We start from the raw sequence: 9,294 nt of genomic DNA, 5'->3' as shown, positions 1-9,294 counted from the left end.
GTGATGGCATATTTTTCATCTTTTTAGTTTTCTCGTTCTCGATTGTATTGATCAGGCGAACACAAGTTTTTTTCACAACCCTACGTGCCTCTTTAAAATAGTTGCAAATCAAGCATGTCATATTCGGTAAATTAACGTTTTCAGTTGAAGAAACCTGCCGCATAAAGATTTTTAAAATTTCTGTCATTTAATTAATACAGTGATAAATAACAAGTTTATCTAAAAAATGAAATTTATTTCGACCGATCTACCATCCATTTTGGCTGCTTTAAGTGGAAACATACTTCTGTCTTTGTTTTTTTTTTTAAGTTATCGTTCATAAACAGCGGATTAGATAGTTATTATGATTTCATTTTTTTCCTAAACATACCAGACCATAATTTAAGGTATATTGCTGTATATACATTGAATTTAATTTTAACATTTCACAATATTACAAAGTAAGCATTCAGAAAAATTAAGTAAAGGTTAATATGTATATTTAATTGCATTTGCATTTCGATATTAATTATGAATGCAATTTGAAATGGACATATTCAATTATTGACATCAAGCTCGACACCGGTGTATTTAGATAATTTAATGGCAAATTACACGCGCCATGCGAAAATGGGTCTTAAGCTATACGCATGGTCTGGTAAGGAGCTAACCTGTCAACTAATAATACAATGTATCCTTGGGTGACTCCATATCGGGTAGCGTATGCTGGTCCATAGCTCCGCTGACCGCATTTTGCATTAGACCCATTATGGCATGACGCAGATTAAATGCTGTTGAATTTGCCATAAAACCTTGTTCATTTTCATTAACAGCCAAGCGATTTTTTAATTGCTTAAAGGATTAAGTATTCGAGTTGTTAGTCATTTTACACCATAGTGCAAAACAGAAAATGCCATTTGTTTCCACCAACATCGCCAACAAATTAGTATATGTAGGTCTGCAAAAGTGTCTTAGTCATTTTTTTTATGATTATCAACTTTCATATAAAATGATATGACATGCAAATTTATTCCCAATATGAATTTATGATTGTTTCAGTTATTTTTTTTTTTTTTTTTTGTTAATTTAAATGAGATCGAATGTGGGAAAAAGTATCACACACTTTATTAATTTATTAAGTGAATGTGCTCGAACTAAGGATACTGACCGGAAACTCCACCTGGAATAAATTAACACAAATAAGGGTCAGCGTAAAACAGTTAGAGTCGGTCCGGCTATAGGGCTAGAGATTTGGTTAACACTTACCATTGTCCATGCCAAAAATTTGCAAAATTTGTTACTTTTTGATTTGCAAGAAAGACGCATACGTTTCTAGCATTTGTATTGTTTACACGAGACAGTCGTTATCAATGATACTAATATCATGATCAACATTACGCCTATCTCAGCCGAATCTTCCCGTAGTCATCTCTGGGTACATACCGGCACGCGACGACACTGCGCCTCCCAATTATTTTTCACTTCATCTCGATTGCTTTTCTAACACATCGGTGGAAAACGAAATTAAGGTCTATCGCGACCATCTCTCGGTCATTTTGCAACGCTTATTTGTCACAACTTGATACATCCCCGGCTTCTCCGTCTATCTCGTGAAATCTCGCTCTCTAATTCTCATGTCCTCACCCGACAAACAAAGCACTTCCAGACTTTGATTGAGTCCAACTAGACTATTTGTACGACCTATTCAATTATTAAATTTACAGCGCGACAATTTAAGTTGATAACCGAGTCATTTAATTACCGATAGGCAGTCAAGCCCCAGGCAAGGTGCTTGTTCAATAATTAAATAAATAATCCGAAATTGTCGCATTTCGCCTGGTCGCGGGTTAACAAGATTGTATCGGTTCGGGTTAATAGTACTACTAAACGCGCCATGTCAAACGGGGATGTCAATATTTCATGTTTGTATCTCTGCGTTCAATCGCCATCTCGTGCTTCATACTGGTAATCGCAATTCATTTGTGAGTTAAAAACAGTCCTGATATGTCAGTACTTTTTACTGTTTCAGATCAAACGCGCTAGCCAATCATTATGACGAGATTTTAAAAATGCATGATACAAATTAACTGGAGCTTAGACACAAAGCTGCCACGGAAAAGTCAGTTTTCACACCATTTGTATTCAGTCATTTTTTATTTTGTTTGCATAAATGATAGGATAAAAAATACCAAGTAAGAGTCGAACACAGATACGTGTTGTGTTCGCCAAGACAAGTGGATTATGTTTTCCAAGCATCTCAAAATAAACTCCTCTGTATTCAACACTGACCAAGTATTCTATATTTATGAACATGAGGGTTAGGGTTTACAAAGCATGCCGTATTATTTTAAAGATGCGCTATATGCGAAATATACTCATTGCACCGGACTATAGGTTCTCAATTATTTTTTTCAGTAACAGGAATATTTAATTAATCATGGTTGCATACCGTCGGTAGATGATAAATATTTTTCTGTAAGAATTTTAGTTCCAAAGTAATCAAGGATTTTTAATTGATAGACCATCGGTTAAGTTAACAGGGTTGAAAAAAACACACAATACTTGTCCATTTTCCACCACTTATCTCCGAAATCAGGCAGTGTTAGTACCCCTTGTCAATAGACAATTACGCTCTCTGAATCTTTTGTTTTGCTTAAGGTATAGTCTTGTGTTTGTGATTTTATTTCTTCAAAAAATCTTTTTTCCAGAGTCCACCATATGCGTTCGACTATTTGGGGATCCTATCTGAGACTTCCGTACTTAACGTCTTGCTATAACAAGAGTCAAAATAGTCGCACAAATAATTTCATGAACCGTCAAAGCGCAAGTTGTGTCTCACGACTTGAATTAAAACACACGTGAAATAATTGAGTCCAACAAGTTGCGATTGAGAAATCCGCGCCCAATGTTCAATTAAGAAATTGTTTTACTAAACCATATTTTTCGCGTTGACTTAATGTATTTGCACCCTTTCGTACCTTATTTCATTAAATAATTCACTCACTTTTTCCAAATGAAGTTAAATCCATCCGTATACTAGTATGATTTTATCCACTAAAGAAAGTCAGAAGACCTAAATGTGTCACCTTCGTTAAATTCGTTCATGTAAAATAACGGGTATTTATCCTATGTTAAATTAATTTTGTTTGGTCTTTATGAATTTTAATAAAGTTCAGTTTACAATACTTTAGATCAAATGACATCATCATGATGTTAACGGCAATACTGAAATTTAAAATTATAGATCTTGATCATTCATAAATTTTAATGTTTAGCAATTGTTGTTCAGAAGAACATTTAACTGACTATAATTAAATTATTGGACAATTGAGACGTGCCACAAGATAATTAATGGACCACAATCATGTTGTTGACGTCAATGCTTTTGCTGCAGACTCTGGTGATGGAACGATCTCTATATTTGTATATAATTCTCTATGATTTATTCGCCTTTACTTGACAGACTTAATGTCACGGAGCAGTAGCCATCATGGTGAAAATTCCAAGTAGATAACAAAAGGAAATGGAACGGTTGTAACGGACTTGAAAGCTTCTAATTAAGTCCGAGAAGCCACAATTTACTGAAACAAGATCTAAGCCGGATTTACCGGTCTTAATTCGACGTGATCCCCATTGAATACATTTGCCGTCCATCAATTTAATTTTGATCGAAAGATAATTTTAGACTGAGCAGTTTTTCTCCGCTAAAAACGTCGCACTGATTCGCGATCGGGGGATTTTGAAGACGTTTCGCATTTATACCACCACGATGTTTTCTTAATCACCATTTATGAGCTGTCGGAAGAAAGTGTCGCCAATCAATCGGAGGCTAATTTTGATGAAATTATGCTTAGTAGAGAGAGCGGTCATTTCTCGCCCTGATGGCTCCGCGTCAACTGCACGTTAATGAGGCGGGCATGAAACTTGATTGTTCCGTGCAATGTGACGGAAAATTGTAACTTCTTTTAAATTATCACTGAAAAGGGACCTCATTCCGCAAAAGTGATACATATTCTGCACTGATCTAATCAAAAGCGTCTTAGATATTAATATCACACTATTCGATAATTTTTACGTCACAACGTTCGTGCTACTGGACCTTTATTTGTTTTCACGCTTACGATGATCTTTACCGTTCCTACTATATTTCGTCTAGCTGTGTTTTTTTTTGTTATATAATTCCGTTGGTGATATTGTGTAATATTATGATCTTCTCAGTTTTGATTGATTTTGTTTTTAAAAATGTATACCTGAATGTGTATTACTTTATCAGCTGTCTTGGTGTCCGCTTTTAACCCATTTATGCCTAGTGGACTCTCCCATCATTCTAAATTGGATCAATTTATTTCCAAAATTAGGGATGTCTAGAGTATGTATTTATATATTTAGAATATTTCTTACAGAAATTCCTTGAAGCAAACAGCGCAGACCCTGATGAGACGCCGCATCATGCGGCGTCTCATCTGGGTCTACGCTGTTTGCAAAAGCCTTTTATCTAGACGCTAGGCATAAATGGGTTAAAGCACCTATTCACATTTATGCCTATTGACAGTTACGTTTCCATCAAATGTTCATACTCTGATATTAAACCAAGGTCGTTCAGTTCAAAGGAGATTAATACACACTCCAATATCTTGACTATCCTCAAAAGAAATAAAATGCAATAACAAACATTCATATCAGTCGACAATATTTATAAATTTAGTGACGATTAACCTGCACGCATTTGAATGCATATGAAAAACGTTTCAACACCATGTTTAGGAATCATTTGCTCTTTATCATGATTCATTTCATAATTAAAACGTTTCAGTAAAGAGAACTTTATCATTAATAATCAGACGTAAATGCATCATATATATTACATAGAATGCAGTCTTCGTGAGTAGCACAATTATTACTTTATCTTGGCACACATGACTACAGAAAAACATATTAAAAAACAAAAGAAAAGCATATAAACCCATGTATGCCTATCGTCTAGAAAAAAGGCCTTGGCAAACAGCGTAGACCCAGATGAGACGCCGCATGATGCGGCGTCTCATCAGGGTATACGCTGTTTGCTTAAAGGAATTTCTATATAAATATTCTAAATATAGAAATAGATATACTAGACATCCCTAATTTTGAAAATAAATTGATCAAATTTAGAAGATGTGAGAGTCTACTAGGCATAAATGGGTTAAGTTCATGGAACTCTTTGCAAATTTTGATCCTAGTGCCAACACAATGTCCTTCACCACGCGCAGGCATTGAACTACTAGTTCATGAAAACGCGGTTCGATATGCTGGCACTCTCCGGAGTCCAGTTAAAATTTCCCACTCTGTTATGCACACGCTACACGTCTCTCGTTGATTCACCATTTTACCCACGGAACAAATATTGGCAAAATATATACAATCGATTAATTATATTTGATTTCAGATTGAAACGGCGTTGAAATGGCCGCAAGAAAAGAATTAATTAAATGACTGCGTATGTCGTGCCTGAGTTAGTTTCATCCGTCATTTTAAATGTTAAATCTTCTTACATTGTTTCTTGCCTCAAGGAGACCGATGGGAAATCAGGCGGTGGTTTGATTACTTTACGACCTGTTCGGATCAGGTAACGTTCAGGTAACGTGCTGGAGAAGTACTTTATAACAGGCAGCAAAACGTGCAAGTCACTGCGATAATATTTTCATGATGTATAATGATACGTGTGGTATCGCGAAATTGCTTCGTTTCGTTTTAATCAAGTATAAAGAAATATAAGCAGAATTTAATTTGTTGTCATTGTAAGGGAAGTTTTATTGTTCCTCATATTATAATTATGATTGTCTTCGTTGTTAACATGCCTTACAAAAAATCAAGCAAACATACCTATGTAAATATTTATCATTTTACATATTTCTTTAAACACTACAGATGCATATTTTATCGAAAACGTTTTCATCAAGAGATTGTATTATACACAATTGTAATCGAATGCATTAGGCCGAAATGCCGTTATAAATATAGTTTCTCTATTAAACATATTGTCATATTTGTTATTAGCATTTAAACAAACCACCGATGCTATCATTTACTGTCGCGATATTTCACTAGGGGGCACTGTTTATTAATATTTCAAATACAATATTAATCATTTATATTCGCGAATTCCCATCACTGATCATATTAGGCAAACATTAAGTTTAAGGCAACGTTTATTAAATGCCAGCCATCGGCGATGTCTGCAGAATAGCATAAAACAACATTATTTTCGGACTTAATCCAATTTCGAATAATTAATTTGTAGCCCAATACTGTTCTCTCAGGAAGGAATATTAGTTAAATTATTAAATGTTATGTCTAATGTTGAATACAGAATTTCTGGTAAATGTCAGACACGGATTATTCCAGACTGAGTGAAAGGCTGTGGACTTAACGCAGTGAAATATTATTATTATTATTATAATTATAATTATTATTATTATTATTATTATTATTATTATTATTATTATTATTATTATTATTATTATTATTATTATTATTAACTTTATGCGGTGACATTCCCACGTAATAAAATTTCTGTCAAGAAAAAGTACTCAAACATCTAATTAAAGTGTTTCGTCAACTTTTAATATCAACTCACACATTACAAATTATTTCAATCTGATTTGCTAAATAGTACAAGTCTTGCCTAGCTCCACCATGGTTTCAGTCCAATGCATCATAACAAACAATCGTTGTCTAGACAGATTAACAATGAGAAGGCGAACATTATTTCTTAAATATATATAAAGACACATTTAATTAACGCATGAAATTTAGCTCACTTAAATACAAATGAGCTGCCCTTAATGCATGTGCGTTAAGTTTCGTCTCAGATTACCATGTGCAGTCTGGAGTAAACGATGGCATTGCCCGCTGGGACTGGACCATGTGCAGTCTGGAGTAAACGATGGCATTGCCCGCTGGGACTGGACCATGTGCAGTCTGGAGTAAACGATGGCATTGCCCGCTGAGACTGGACCATGTGCAGTCTGGAGTAAACTGCATGGCACACTGGACCCATGTGCAGTCTGGAGTAAACGATGGCATTGCCCGCTGAGACTGGATTTTTGTTTAGATGAGACTTCTTTCAAACGAAACATTCTAAAAAAGGTGGAAATTGACGTACTGGGCTTTTCGGACCCCACAGGCTAATTTGGGCACTTAAAGCACATGCACAAAGCCGGTTTTCCCAGAGCAGGACCAAAATCATTGAAGTTGGTGCTTATCGATAATGCTTCGTCATAAATTTACCTTTGTCGTAAGATGTTTCATAAACCGGGCTCCTGTTCCGGACAATTTAATGTGCCAATATACACTTTTTACAGGTGAATGTTGTACACGTACATGAACTAAGTTGTGTTCTCATAGCGGATACTGTGTAATTACTTAACATATGTTTGTGATATTTCTTCTAAGAAATTAACAACACTCGATACTCTTGATTATAGCTCGGGTTAACGCTGATTTCTGCGCCTAACACTAACGAACTCATGAGTACCGCATAATTTCATCCAATACATCGACAGCTTTTCTCCGCATAATTATGGTTTCTTGAAAGAAAAACTGGTATTTAACAGTGATCGGACTAATGCATTCAGACTTTGCGAACTGCTGATGCCTAATCAAGCGAGCTATTGGGACCAGCTAGCTTGTCAGCGTCTCTCACTTGATTGGATATGATTTTTTTCTTCACTATTATTAATTTGTGATCTATCCGTCAAACCAATGTAGTATATAATGATTAGTTATTTATAATATCGAGGAAAATTTTCGATCTTGCGACAGACCTCTGCTAGTAAGCGAAATGCCTATATTTGGTTTGTTTACTGATTTCATGTACTTAGCGACTGCGCATAAAGGCTTGAACCCAAGCGTTAAATGCTAGAACCCAAGCATCAATAGCTGGAACCAAAGCGTCAAAGACTGGTACCAAAGCGTCAAAGGATGGAACCAAACCGCAAAAGCCTTGAACCTAAGCATAAAAGGCCGTTACCCATTCGTCAAAGTTTGGTACCAAAGCGTCAAGGCTTGAACCAAAGCGTCAAATGATGGTGCCCAAGCATCAAAGGCCTTTACTCAAGCATCAAAAACTGGTACCCAAGCGTCACAGGCTGGAACTCAATCGTCAAAGGCTGGTACCCAAGCGTCAAAGGCTGGAACCCAAGCATCCAGGTCTGGTGCCCAAACGTCAAAGGCTGGTACCTAAGCGTCAAAGGCTTGTACACAAGCGTCAAGGCTGGTGCCAAAGCGTCAAAGGCTGATATATACAATAACAAAGTCATTTTTATTTAAGTGTGGTTCGGCGTTGGTGACTATGTTTTCAAAGCCACACATATTTGACAGAAATGAATGTATCCGTGAAGGGTATTCAATCAACTTTTTATTATTTTCTCATAAACTACCACCAGAAATCTTTGCCCTAAAACGACAAGACAGTCTATATGTAAATTAATTCCTCAGCTACAAAATTCCTAGATTAGACAAAATTCTCCTTTTGTTGACGTTGACACGATGATAAATGGCGTGTTTGTAATGCGTTGAATCTGTTTGTATAACCGTTATTTTCCTCAATAGAAAAGGGGCAGATATAAACGGAACAACGTCGTTTTGGGCATAACGCGTTAATCTGAAGAGTCAAAATTGTATTGAAAGCATCCTGCCAGGAAATACCCAGCGCACAATCACTTCCTGTAGCTCAATAGTCGAGTAATATTACCGCGTCTCTGTAATTAGTCCGGCGGTAATTCGGTCCATGACGGATAGGTCCACTGGGAAATAGTTCCAAACGATTGTTTGGCCTTAAAGTTTTGTAACGTAAATATGATATTCGGGGAATATTTATGTGATGTAATTTCCGGTGACTGTTCTCTTCAACTTTAATTGAATGGTCTCAGATAACCCCAAAGTAAATTGAGAGACACGGAGAATGTTCGCGAGCGTTTAGCGAAATTCGAGATAATGTACTATACGGAACAGTGTAAATTACACCATTTGATCACTTTATGATTTGGTCACTATTTTATGTCCGTGCAAGACAAAACAAACTCATAACTGACTGAGTCTCAATAAAACGTTTTCAAACTCTAATCAGTCTTAAAACGCAACTCGGCATGTTTATAGTCAAACACAAGCTTTAATTGCTCCAAAATGATCATGCAACCATTTCCATTTACATAATAAATAGCGAAATCAGACACATTGTCAAGTACTGATTTCTTTGTTGTTCTAGATTTATCGATGATTTCTTAAAAGAGTGTTTTGGGTTCATGTAGGAGTACATCGTTTATTTTTAATTAA

The sequence above is a fragment of the Dreissena polymorpha genome, chromosome 4, assembly GCF_020536995.1.
Source record: "Dreissena polymorpha isolate Duluth1 chromosome 4, UMN_Dpol_1.0, whole genome shotgun sequence".
NCBI classification, from domain to species: domain Eukaryota; kingdom Metazoa; phylum Mollusca; class Bivalvia; order Myida; family Dreissenidae; genus Dreissena; species Dreissena polymorpha.
This window is presented reverse-complemented; position numbering follows the sequence as displayed.